This window comes from Pan paniscus, chromosome 9, assembly GCF_029289425.2.
Source record: "Pan paniscus chromosome 9, NHGRI_mPanPan1-v2.0_pri, whole genome shotgun sequence".
Classification (NCBI taxonomy): Eukaryota; Metazoa; Chordata; class Mammalia; order Primates; family Hominidae; genus Pan; species Pan paniscus.
Window position 1 is genome coordinate 21,843,212 of NC_073258.2, and position 14,232 is coordinate 21,857,443.

Below are 14,232 nucleotides of genomic sequence, written 5' to 3' on the forward strand. Positions count from 1 at the left end.
CAAATCTTGTGGTGTGCTTTATCCAATTAGGGTAGCTCAGGCTTGTGTTTTTTTCTAATCACATTGTGAAATACTTATTCTAATTATATTTAATATTAATCTTATTTCATTGTAAGAATGTATACAATTTTTCACTCCCTGTTAACACAAAGTAAACTTAGGTACATACATCATGGTAAGTTTTAGAGAGTCGTTTAACAATGTGCAAAAGAGTCCAAATGTTTTTCAACATTCTTTTTCTTAGGGGATGGGAGCAAAAAGATTGAAGGCCACTGAGACAACACAGCCATTTGGAAAGCCATTATCAGCTGCCATTTTGATTCAAGATCGAATGTCATGGGCATTTTGAAGCCTTTTCATTGCATACTGAATTTGATGCAATCAGTCCTACTCTCTGAAAAGTTATCAAGAAGCAGGCAGGCTACAAATGCTCAGGGTTGAATAGTTCTCTTGAAAGAGGCCTCACTGTGTTCAGCTGATAATCAAACGAATGGCTGCATTGAGATAGGTCGCGGAGGGGGACCCACTGCTTCCCCATCTCTTATTCAAGCTTGGGCTCTGTTTCTGTCCCGATAGGAGCACATAATCCCATCAGTGCCAATGGGAGTTATGTGCCTGCTTTACTGGAGACAATAGGCCGACTGAGAGGGACAATTGTTCCCAGCAACTGAGGGGGTAAACACGATTGACTATTCCCAGCCACCATCCCTGAAGGGCCAGACTGAGCCCCAAAAGCCCTTTCTTTGTTAGCTTGCAGAGCCAGGGGGCCCCGCCTGCCTTCATCTCCTGCAGTGGCTGCCACCACCCACCTTCAGTGGCAACTTGGCCCTGAGCTGCTCCTAATGTCCCACCAAGACTGGTTGCCGTCAAGGTCTTCTAGCTCCTCTCCTCCTTGCTCCTCACTCTTTCTAAAGACAAGCCCAAGGGCCCTTCTCTATTTCATTCTTCACAACAAAATTATCACATCAGCAAGAATAATTGCATCCATTTATTCTCCACTTACTATTTCCTAGGAAATAAACATTTTATATACATTTGTGCATGTAACTACAAGTACTCATGGTGATTCTGCAAGGTAACTATAATCATTCCCATTTCCATTAAATGCAGCAAAATGCAGCCTAAAGTAAGTCACACACCTGGTAAGTTGCAGAACCCAGATTTAACCCTCCAACCCTCCCCATCCCCTGCAGGGGCTATTAGCTTCAAAGTCCATGCTCCAAGTTCTGCTATTTTCCCAAAGTGTGTTTCCTTCAAGACACTCTGAGACAAAGCTTGGAAAATGCTGTAGCTGCTCCCCCTGACCCAATCCCTTTCTTGGAGATTCCCAATGCACTTTAGTTTATTTTTTAAAAGCTCTGGCCAGGCGTGGTGGTTCATGACTGTAATTACAGCTCTTTGGGAGGCCAAGGTGGAAGGATCACAAGGTGGGAGGCAAGGTTGAAATGAGCTGTGATTGTGCCTCTGCACTCCAGCCAGGGTTGCAGAGCAAAACCCTGTTTCTTCAAAGAAAGACAAGAAAAGAAGAGAAGGGAAAAGGAGGGAAGGGAAGAGAAGAGAAGACAAGACAAGAGAAGAGAATACAAGAGAAAAGAAAAGAAAACAATTCTGAGAAATCCTGCAGGAAAGAAACCTGTTAATGTTGCTTAACTTGGTACTTCTCAAGTATTTGTCTTTTTAAATGTTTGCATAAAACACATTAGACTTTGTTAAATGCTAAACTATATTATTATGAGGAGGAGAGATGCTACCTAGAGGAAGTTATACATGTAATTGGTTCTTGCATTCACTGCTACTGGAACCAGAAGTGGAGGCAGATGAGTTGACCATTGCCCTGGATTTGGGGTGGTGGCCAGGGAATCATAACAACAGCACATGGCTCCATCTTCCGGCATCTACTATCCCACTTTTTCTACCAAAAATGTGACCTGCTTTCCCATGGCAGGGAGAAGACAAATTGTTCTAGAAGACAGGAAAGGAGAGACAGAATGCCTGTGTTGAAATGATTGTCCTGGGATGGAGCTGAAATTTAGGAAGTGAGAGTTTTAATATAGATGAAGGCGTTGGGTCATGTGGCCCATCTTTGGGAACTGCCAGCCGATGGTTGGCAAATGACAACCCATGTGACTCTGGCTGTCTCTGGGGCCTTCTACAGGAGCAGGCTGAGGCCAGGACTCCTCCACTGTGCCTGTGGTCTCCTCCTCCCACACAGGGGATGTACTCACAGCTGAGGCCCCTTATCTTTTTGTCCCACTTGAGAGAAGGGACAGGGCCTCGGGCATCAGGCAGAGCACAGGCCCAGGCTGATGTGGGACTTGCCAAAATGACATGTCATGGGGATTTGTGGGCCTCGCTGGAGCCATTTCCTCCAGGGGGTCATTTTATTTAGTTCCAATTGGACCCTGTGATTGGTCTCAGCCCTGGGCCACCTGGTGTCCTGGCTCCATATGGCAATGACTAGGAAGATGCCATTTTTCAATTGAAATATGCCTTGCCTTACTGTGGATCAGTCTGTAATTGCCTTTGGCTGGAAAGGGGCTTTGATTTTTAAAACTAAGCTAGAAAGTAATTTTTCCACTTTTGATTTGCTGAACTGATGGGTCAGTGTCTTCTCTACTAATTCACACTAAGAGTCACAGCACGGAAAAGACAGTTAGAGTCTTAGAGGTTCGCAAAGCCCACCATTGACCTCGTATGGGAATCCCTTCCACCCACCCTTAACAGATGGTCTTTTAGCCTCTGGCCTAGCACAGCCACAGACGGGGAGCTCACTCTCTCACTGTGCAGACCTGACTGCTGTTGTCCAATTCTTGGCAAGTTTGATCCCATATGGAGCTAATAATGGGTACCCTTTAAGGAACACTCACCACCTGCCAGACACTATGCTAGGCATCTTCCATGCCTATCTTATTTAATCTTCATAATAACCCTCTAGGGTAGATACTATAATATGATTATCCCCATTTCTCAGAATGAGTGAAACAAGTCATGGAGGGTTTAAGGAATTTGTTCGTGGCCCCAAGGCAGTAAATGATAGAGTCAGTGAATTGAGGAAGGATCACTCCAGAGCCCGAGCTCTTAAGCACTTTGCTCCGCTGCCCAGAGTAAGAATAGCTAACATTTGTGGAGTATTTACTAGGGGTCAGGTTCTATACTGAGGGGTTCCATATATACTGTCTCACTTCATTGTAACAAGTCATGAAGTAGATTTTATTATGCTCATTTTAGAGATGAGGACCCCAAATGCCCAGAGGTTTTAATTTATCGAAGGTCATAAGCAGAGCTGTTACTCTAATCCAGGTCATTTTGACCCTAAACACATACTCAATTAATATCTCTAAGTGCTGCCTATAAAATATTCTACAGGTGAGAAAACTGAGATTCAGGAAACATGAAAGTTTGTCAAAGGTCTTGAGCTAGAAGGCAAGAGCCAGGTGGTCCGCCTGACTCAGACTGTGAGCACCACCTTGCTCTCCCCTTCACCTGAAACCCTGCCCCTTCCTGGGTACCTCTCCTGCCACCAGGGCCACAGGGGAGAAGGCAGGTTCCTTGATTAGGGATGAAGCCTGTTTCCCTTTAATAAGGTTTCCATGTCACTGGTTGAGCATGGGTCTAATCACCTAAGTTTGAGAACTGCCTGATTAGAGAAAGTTTATTATCTTTTCCAAATTCTGAGATTCTAAGAGTTCCTTCACCCATCCTTGGTTGTCTTTAAGATAGGGCCATAAAAAGCAACATAAATTTGAAGGTCAGAAAGCCCTGGGTTCAAATCCCTGCTCTGCCATTTCCGATATGGGTGACTTAAAGCAAATTGATTAACCTCGTAGAAACTCAGTTTCCTTGTCTATAAAGTAGAGATAAAAATGACTGCCTGGTATGGTAGTCAATCTTCCTCTTTTGGAAGTTTGGGCTTCCTGCTGAAAGTCCTTTCAAAATATATCTGTGAAGTTCCAGGAACTATGGCTTGAACTGCCGATGATGCATGCTGCCAATCAATGTAACAGTAATCATTGCTATCATCAGTGAAATGTCACTGGGCTTTTTGTGTTTGTTTGCATGGTCCTGTATCTATTCTTTTTCTTTTATCACAACAAATCTCACCTTATCCCACTGACACAGCCTCTCCTCCTCGTCTTCCTCTTTTGGGAAAGGTTCAGAATGGCATAGGGATTAAAAAATGTTCAATTTGGAGTCAGATATTTTACCATTTTTGACTGTGTAACTTTATCCAAGATAGCTACCCTCTATGAGCTTGCCTTCCTTTGTCTATAAAAAAGGAGTGAAAATACCTACCTCCCTTCATAGGATCATTCAGCGTTAAATGAGGTACTCATAGTAGGTGTTCAAAAGTTACTTCTCTTTCTCTTCCTTGTCCTCTCTTGTCTCACTTGGCTAACTCTGAGGCTGACCTCTCAACTGCATCAAATACTATTTGTCACCTCCTCCTCTTCCTCTTATAGCTCCCCAAGTATTTCTAGAGTGGCCATGCTCTCGGTTTGAGCTGAGGATAATCCATCAATTATTACAATGAATGTGAGTGTACTCTGTAGCCTTATGAAAAGTATTGTTCAAATGTAAACTACTTATTTTGCTCTTCCTGGCCAAAGCTTGTGAATATATACTTACTACAACATGATTTGCACTGTATTCATTCAAATAATATTATTGAGCATCTTATGGGTTTGTGGTTCTCAATACTGTGCCTGGCACATAGTAAGTGCTCAATACATCTTTGATTGCTAAAAAATTATTGAGCGTATGAATGAATATTTCTTTGAAATAGCAATTATGTTGGCAGAGTTGATTTCCATCAAAATCGAGTGATTGAAGGAGCATGAGAACGAGATGGACTTTGGTCCTAGACCCTCTGACTCTAATCTCGAGTTCTTTTCACTATGAATCTTTCCAATACCAGCAGAATGGGATCCGTGCTGTAAGACAGACACAGGTTTCAAGGGTGACAGTGTAGACTGAGGCCACCATAAAGATCAGGTTCAGATCTCACATCCCCAAGGCTTACTGGTCAGTACCCCAGTTAATAGAGTTTGGCATCTAGAGATCTGAGTAGGCATCAAGGCCTGAGCTTCTGCCTCCTGCATTCTGCCTCCCTGGAGTCCATATTCCACACATGGGAAATTAAAGTCAGGCAGGGATTAGCTGGGCCGCGTTCCACCCTTGAACACCTGTCTATGTTGACAGCTTGGAGTGGGGGAGAGAATTCATCCTCTGGAAGAAACAGGGTGTACTGTGCAGCCTCTTTCCAGTTCCTCACCCCCTGGCTGCTTACCTGGCCACCTTATCCTGCTGGACACAGTGAACAGAAAGCATGGAAAGTAAGAAGGGAATTAGGGACACAAAAGAACGAGCCCCAGCTTTGGAGCCAGCTAGGGCTGGAGGTGAGCCTGCCCCTGCCACTTGCTAGCTGTTAAGATTGCTGGCAAATCTTCCAAACTGTCTGTCAGCCTAATTTCCTTGAGAGAGAGTAAAGCAAAGGAATGAGAATCGTAGTACCTGCCTCACCAAAATGTTGCTAGGGTGTCTGTGTCTTGGCTCCACACATGTGGAACACCTAGCAGATGGTTGGGCCAAAGTAAATGTCCCACTCTCCACCTCTCTACCCTGCTTTCAGCCCCAGAGACAGCAAAGCAAATGTGCATTGGAGTTGAGCAGTTGCCTTAATCAAAGACCCTTTCCCTCCCATGAAGTCGTTCCGGCCTTGCAGTTCTCATTCATTTCTTGTGTACCTGCTGCACACCACAGCCCTCCACGCCAGTGTGGGCATTTATTATTGGGCGCTCACAGGAGGGCCAAGCTGCTACCCAGACCTAACTGGCAAATGCTATAAGCTTCATAAGGTGGGCAGATTTGTGTCTCCACACTGCCTCCAGGGGAGCTTGGTTTGGGCCGGGCAGCCAACTGAATTATTCATGACATGTGTGCTCTCTGTCTTTTTTCCTCCAAGCCTCTTTGGTTTAGAGACTGACATTTGTCTGGATGTGGCCTCTAAGGACGGCTCCCTTCCTGTGGGAAGACTGCCAGGTGGATGGTGAAAGGAAGAAGGTATGGGGCAGTGGTGTCCCTTTGAGGTGGAAAGCTTGCCTGGAAGCCTCATTCACTTAAAGGGCTGGCATGGCGCAACTGGGAGTCAGTTTCTCATCAGACAATGTAGCTTGGAGTGAGTAGACTGAATCAGGAAAGTGGTAGTGCATTTTATTTCCTAGAGGGTACTAAACACTTGGTGAAATAGTAAGAAAACTAAGCACTACGGAAATCTCCTAAGACGAGCTTGTCCAACCCGCGGCCCAGGGTGGCTTTAAATGCAGCCCAACACAAATTCTTAAACTTTCTGAAAACACTTTGGGATTTTTTTTGCAGTTTTTTTTTTAGCTCATCAGCTATTGTTAGTGTTAGTGTATTTTATGTGTGGCCCAAGACAATGCTTCTTCTTCCAATGTGGCCCAGGGAAGCCAAAAGATTGGACACCCCTGACCTAAGAATCTTCAGCCTTTTAAGCAGAACTTTTTGGTATTTGTATTGTATTGTAGTTTGTATTATATGCAGTTATAATTGCAGAGTCTATAATCTAATCTAAATGAAAGCAGAACTGTTCCAAGTAGGTTGGGGTAGGGGGTCTCTTCCTCCACTGATGAAATTTCCCTCAGATGCTTCCAGGGAACCCTAGAATTTCATGGAGCTCAATTTTAAAACCAAGCAGAGTCATTCTCCAGGAAACCACACCAAACTGTGCTCAAGCAGGCATGGGAGACAAGTATGTAGATATTTTCTTGAAAAGACATCTCCTCCCCATGAGGGCTTGATTTGGGGTCTCGAGCAAGGCCTGATGGATTTCTGAAGAGCAGATGGCAGAGGAAACTTGAACCCCAGCTCAGAGATTCCCTCTCTCAACCCTGGCTGCTTTGTAACTGAGATCTTGCTGAGGGCGAGACTGACTGGTGGGGGTTCAGTGGTGGCTGTGACCAATGGAGGCCCCATGCTGGGGCCCTGGGTGTGGGGCCCAGATGGCAGAGGCTGAGCTGCTGCGGGAAGGTAGGAAACAGCCTGGCAGCTGGGCAGCGCGGCCACCTCCACTGCCCCTTTGCAGAATCCTCAGCTCTCCAAAGCCACCTGCAGGGTGGGGCGGCTTCATGAAGAATGGAGGGCTGTGTACAGAAGGAAGGACTGGTCACCATGGCAACCACCCTCTGATGTCCAAACTCCACTGTTAATCACCCTAGGCTTTTTGGGGGTGTTTTCTATTATTTAAACTGCCTTGGGGAATGTAAGAAGAGATTTTATTTCCCAGGTTTTGAGTACACTCTCTCTTAACTTTCCCTAAAAGTAAATGTAACCGTTTTAGTGTTTTTACTTTCCACTTTTCTCTTTTTTCTCCATCTCTCTCCTCTTGAGATGTGAAGCTACATTCCTAATACACAGCACTTTCTAACCCCAGCTGCAAACACTTTCTCACACACAAAATAAGGAAGCTCTAGGATTCTTCCAGCAAGACAACTTCTGTCTCATTTTTTACATCAGGGTCTGGGAGATGATCAGTTGGAGTTTAGGTCACTATTGATACCTGGATTCTGGAAGCTCAGATGTAGCCTCTTTACTGCTCTTCAGAATGGCAGGCATAGAATCAGAGTGGGTGCACCGGAACTGTGTCCTGCTGCCTTTGAATATTGACATGGGGGTGGTCCCTGCCTACCCACGTCCAACAGCAGCCTCTCCTGCCCTGCACATGGCAACACTGCTGCCCCAGACATTGATGGTCCCACTGGAACTCTGGAGGCCAGCTCTCCAGGCGATGGAAAGCAGTTGTTCATTGAAGTAGCCAGGGCTGCAGTGAAGCAATCTGCAGAGCCCAGCGGAGGGCCAGGAGCACACCCAGCAGATGACAGCTTTAAAGATGCTGGAAACACTTGGGTTCCTCTTACCCACCCCCAAATGTAATGCCAAATCAAAGCAGGATTTAACTATGAAACACAAAACTGCTGACACCAAAATAGCTTTCTTCTGGTTTTTCTAATTGCAAACTCTGGATCACCTCATTGAAGCTGATTTTTTCCCTTTCTTCCTTTTCCCACCACTGCTCTTTTCCATCCCCCCTTGGCTGCAGGTGCCTGAAGTACATCCTCACGCTGCACACTGTGTAATCAGGCAGAGAGGGAGCTGCTGGCTTCCAACTGCAGGTTTGATCTTCTCTACCTCTTGTTTTGGTCTCTCTAGTTTTTCTTTCATTTTCTCTTTTCTTGGGACCCCTTACTAACGGAAGGGAGTGGGGGCTGAGAGCCCGGGGGACAAGTAGGACCCCCCTCTCTTCCATTCTCCTGAGCTCTAAGACTTGTACTTTCAGGGAAGTCATAATAATGACAATGATAGTGGTAGAATAGTGGTAATAATAATAATAAAGGATCTGAGAACTCACTTTTACTCTAAGAAATGGGCTGGATTTTTAGGATGTTTCTGGGTTCCAATTCCATACTAATTAAAACAAAGCAATTGCAGTCTGGATAGTAAACGTTTCAATGTCTGGAACTTGGCGGACCCACAGAAATGTTTGAAGGATGGGTAAAGGTGATTTACAGATGGGGAATCCCAGCCTGCAAGAGGTTAAATAACCAGCCACAAATCACCTAATTGGTGAGTAACAGGGTTGAATTCAGACTCAGGGGGCCTGACTCTGCAGCTGCCATCTTTCCTCCTTAAATATCTTAGTTCGTAGGATAGGTTTAGCAATGATATCTGCAGCATGACAATTTCATGGCTGTCGGTAATGGGTATCTCCAAAGAGCAGTTCACAGACAAACATAAAAGAAAGAAACTTAAAGAAAAGGTATAACAATGAAAGCAAAACCCTGAAACAGCAAAGATGTGAATAGTCAAAGGAAAATCAGACGAAGAGAGAATTCGGTTATTACCCTTTACTGGCAAACATTTCCACAGCCCTTACAGTGTGTCAGGCCTTATTCTAAGAGACCTGTGCCTATATACCCTAGGAGGGCGAGCCTGTGCTTACCTCCATTTCGCAGATGCAGTAGCTGAGGCAGAAAGATGTCAAGTCATTTGCCCAAGGTCTCACTGATGGTTACTGGAAAGGGGGAGGTTTATGAACCATGTGATCCAGCCCACAACCAAAGAGTGTGCCCTTGACCAATGTCCTGCCATCCACGAGTAATAGTAAATTTAAAAACACTCTCGGCCAGGAGCGGTGGCTCACACCTGTTATCCCAGCACTTTGGGAGGCCGAGGTGGGCGGATCATGAGGTCAGGAGATCGAGACCATCCTGGCTAACATGGTGAAACCCCGTCTCTACTAAAAATACAAAAAAAAAAAAAAAAAAAAATTAGCCAGGCTTGGTGGCAGGTGCCTGTAGTCCCAGCTACTCGGGAGGTTGAGCCAGGAGAATGGCGTGAACCCGGAGGGCAGAGCTTGCAGTGAGCCAAGATCACGCCACAGCACTCCAGCCTGGGTGACACATCAGGCTCCGTCTCAAAAAAAAAAAAAAAAAAAAAAAAACACCCTCAAGGTGAGTGTTTAAACTTGTAAACTTTTCAAAGCTATTAAGTAGAGGTGATGGATTCTCTTCATTCCCTTCTTTTTGTCTGACCTGGGGTTACAGATAAGAAAGGTAAGAGTGAATCTCTTCCAGATTATTGCTTCTCAGAGGGAGAGGGGCTTGAAGATCATCTAGACCCTAAACAGGTGAATGTCTCAGCTTTGGGGACTGTAACATGATGTTAAGAAGGACATTTCTTATTGTCTTGGAATGTGGCTGAGGTTCCAAAACTGAAGCCAAGTGTCCACACATTCTAAAAATAGGGGCTGGGCCATTCTCATCAGACTGGCTAAGAGGTGACCAAGAGCAGCCCTGGGGCTCCTACCTCTAGAGTGAAGAAAGGAAACCTGGGATGGTTAAGAAAGGTGATCCTCCTGGAGCCACTCGGGAGGCTGCCTTCACGAAGAGAGGTTGGCGTCCTATTCCCAACTGGTGGCTTAATTGTCCCTGTGGGAACTCAGAGTGCCCCTCCCCCACCTTGTGCTTTCTCTTGGGGGATGGAAGGACAAGTATCCTCAGGAGCTTGAGGCTTCACCCGATGCAGAGAGACACTGGCCGGAAGGAGATAGTAGATGCCCCTGACTACAGAGGAAGGAGGGCAGGTACCGTGAGAGAGCACAACCCTCCTACCAATTGTATGGCAAATGGACAGCTAATGGGAGCCAGGCTAAGCCATCTCAAAAGGACTCCAGCTCAGAAGGCTGCCTGCCTGCCAGGGTAAGGGGACTCCTGCAGCAGAATTCCACGGGAGTGGTGTGCTGCAGGGCAGCTCAGAGGAGGTGTCTGAGAGGTCTCAATCGTGATACAGCGTAGAGGCCCCAGTGGACATCACCCAAGAAACCAAGCTGCACCATGAGCATTAGGTCATCTGCCCCACCAAGGGCACCATAGACCAGATGACAAGAACGTTAGTCTGGTAAGAATCTGCTTTTTCCTGATAGCCACTTCCCATGCCCTGCCCTCGGCTCTGGAGGGGCCCACTAACAGGAGAGCAAAAGAAGGGGAGATGGAGCAGGGAAAGCAAAATAGGGGGGCCAGCCTCCCCCGGCTTCTGCTGGCTTAGAGTCCTGCAGTTTGCGCCTCAGCCAGGGAGGGAGGACATATGTGGAGGTGGATGGGAAATTCAAGTTTTGATTTAGATTGCACTGGACTTTTTATTGCCTGAAAATGAGATTGTTCTAATACCCGGAGGCAGCCAGAAAAACTCTGGGACCTGCTTGAGATATTGTCTAGAAATGAAAAAGGGAAATTTGACAAAACAATATCTAAAGGGGGAGAATAAAGCTATTTCTGAAGCTCATTTAATAAAATGGCCATATGAAGAAAATCAGCTGAGAAACTCCACATTTCCTTCCAGAGCTCCTCAATGCCCCATCTTCTAAGGAATGAGAAGTTAAAGGGAATGCACGTTTATTAAGCACATACTGTGTACAGGACTCTGTTAGAACCCGAATACTTGAAACTTCACGAAATCTCCCCAATAATTCCATAAGTCTGGGATTGACAATTTCCATTTCGTAGATGAGGCAACTGAGGCCCACAGAGGTCAAGGGGCTTGCTTAAAGGCAGATCGATACAGGATGGATTCTGGAGCAGAGATTGGAGCTCAATAGTCTGCAAGCAGCATTGCAAGCAGCATTGTACAAGGAAAGGGACTGTGTACGTGCACTCACTGCCACCTCTTCAGACGCTCAATGAATGTTTGCTAATAGATGCCCACAATGCTGTGGCTTCCTACGTGGGCCCTGTGATATTGCCCACTCCCCTTGAGGTAGGAGGCAGGACTCAACTCCTGAGATGGGGCTCGGACACTGGACCAAATTGAGGACTAGCTAAAACAGAGATGGGGTGGAAGCAGCTTTCCATAAAACACGCCCACCAGTGTGCCATGTCAGTTTACCATTGCTATGGCAACACTTAAGAGTTACTGCCCCTTTCCATGGCAATGTCCCAACAACCCAAAAGTTACCACCCCTTCCCTAGAAATTTCTGCATAAACCACCCCGTAATCTACATATAATGAGAAGTAGGTATAAAGATGACTGCAAAACTGCTCTGATGGGCTACTCTCAGCACACTGCCTATGCAGTAGCCCTGCTCTGCAGGAGCTGGCGCTGACTGCTGGAGCTGTGACACTGCCACTTCAAATGAGCTGTCTTCTTCTACCCCAGCACTGGCTCGCCCTTGCATGCTGTCCTGGGGGAAGCCAAGAACCCTTGCAAGCTAAGCCCCACTTTGGGGTTTGCCTGCCCTGCAGCACCATCACTTTCTTTACTACAATTTATGCAAGAACATGTGCAGGTTGGCAGGCTCACTTGTCATTGAGATCAAGTTCCATGTCTACGCAAGCAAGACCATAAGTACAGAGGGGTCAGGACCACGTATTTTCTTCTTAAAGTCCCCCCAGTCATCTCTGTGAGGTGGGGATCTGCAGATCAGGCTGAGCCTCAGAGAGGTCAAGGGACATCCCCTGGGTTCCACGGCAAGTCCTCATTGCTGAGTTGTGGACCCAGATGGCTGCTCCCCAGCCTGAGCCTGCCAGTATGCCTGTCCCTGACCCGCTTGCACCCCTCCCTCCTGGCCTCACAGCCCACCAGGTGTGTGCCCTGTCAGCTCCCTCCGTGTTATGTTGCAGAACATTGGAACTGGCAAAGCTGATGGAGGTTATACACCGCGTGGTTCAGAATAGTAGCTTAAGCAGATGTCTTGTCAAAACAGAATAAGAAACTGTGAAGAAATAGTCTGTGAAACCCAGCCACGTCCTGCTTCCTCTCATTTCTACAGTAAAATAGTGGTGGGGGAAAAAATGGTTAGTTCTTTCAGAATAGTGCATTTCACGTGTGGAGCATACCAACTTCCAGAATGGTTATCCTGGATGGGATTTATTTGCCTTCCTTTTCCTAGCCTTTCTTTCCTCTTTACTCTGCTCCTTCCCCTCCTTCTCCTCTCCTCTCCTCTTCTCTCTCTCTCTCTCTCTCTCTCTCCACATCTCCTCTCCTTTCAAGAGGACATTAGCTCCCTGACTGCAACCCTGGGGTCTTGGGGCTTCTGAGGCCTGCAGGCTCCCTTCCCTTTGTCTGAGGAGGACGGGGGAGGCAGTGAATTATTGATGAGGCCTGTGCTCTATGGATGCCCAGGGCTGAGACTGGGGTGGCCTGGGCCCCTGGAGAAGGCAGCAAGACTGGTCAGTTTGGGAGACAGGACAGAGCCTCTTGGGGTGTAAGTGGCAGGGAGAGGCGGGGGAAAGGGCTCATTGCCTTTTGGCTTTCATTTGCCTCTTTGCGGTGCCTGGGGCTGGGAAGAGCAAGAGCTGGAGTCACTGGGAATCCGTGGACAGATGGAGACACCAGAGGGGAGGCGTGTGAGGCGTCTGCAGGGAATTCACAGTTTACAGTCATTGAGTGTTCAGCCTCCCCACTCTGCCTCTCTACACTTCTCTGAATCAATTCCCAGAAACCCAGGGGCTGTTCCATCGGGGCTCAGGGGCGTGGAGCCCAGGGCCTGTCCTGCTGGGCCCTGTGGCCACGGGCACAGGAGCCACCCTCTCCCCTCCTCCTCACTTTTCTCCCATCCCACCCAGACCGAGCAGAAGCTCCCCAGCCTGAATCCCATTTGGGTCAAAGAACACAAGAAAAACTCCATTTGTCACAAGGCCATGGAACAACATTAAGTGGAACCACTCTGTGACATGAAGGACGGTAGGACCGTAAATTATTCAGCCTCACAGACATTATAGGCATTTTGGAGAGAAAGTGAAAAAAAGATTATTTCAGCGCTGTAGTGTAAAAGAGCTGAACAGCATTCATTGGCCAGCGTGCTGTGAGGATTTTCTGCCTTAAAGTAGCTCTCTCCGAGGGGCTGTTTCCTGGGCAGCAGTTCCACCCACCAAGGAATTTGCTTACTTCTTTAGCGTTAACATTGCATTGTGAGAGAGTGTGTGTGAGTGTGTGTGTGGGGGGGGGGAGGGGGGAACTGGATGGGGGTGCTGAGACCATCCTTCTCAAGGCAGGGAAAGGAACGCGTAAGCTGAAATTCTTTTTCTTGTCCTCTGCAATTGTGGAGTGAAAAGGAAGGCAGGTTTTGCAGCCTTGCCTCCAGTCTCAGCATGGCTGTGTAACATGCTCTCCATGGATACATTTGTGCAGGAAAATGTCCCTTGGTGAGGAGAGGCATTCCTGGTCCCTTGCAAGAGCCAGGCTCAGAAGGACTCTTGGGAGGGCAGCATTCTTTCAATGCATAGCCCCATCTCCAGCCCAGATGGACCTTCAAGCCAGAACCTTTGTCTAGAAAGCCCAAAAATTCCTGGAAATCTAGAGACAGAGATACAGGAGGTCAACAGCCCCACCCCTAATCTTGGGCTTCTCACTTGTTAATTTCATTGTCTTGAGCAGGGCTCTCTGAAGTCAGGGGAAATGTGCGGATTCTGTTCCTGGGGTTCTTCCCAGCTCGTTTTGGAAGGAGTAAGAGAGATATGGGGGCCTACCCCTGCTTTAGTTCATCCTCCCCCTTGGGGATGCCCACCCAGGCCTCAGAGCCTTCATCTGAGTACCAATATACAGTAATGCAGACCACACACACACACACACACGCACACGCACACACACACACACACACACACACACACACACACACACCTCTCTCCCCTCCCCATCACCCCAGGATGAGCCAGGGAAGG

General features: G+C 47.1%; 1 protein-coding gene across 3 annotated transcripts in view; it reads left to right on the top strand.

Moving 5' to 3' along the window:
• Positions 1-14,232, top strand: part of NAV2 (neuron navigator 2) — a 770,363-nt gene that overhangs the window by 193,825 nt on the left and 562,306 nt on the right. The gene's annotated exons all lie outside the window — the stretch shown is intronic.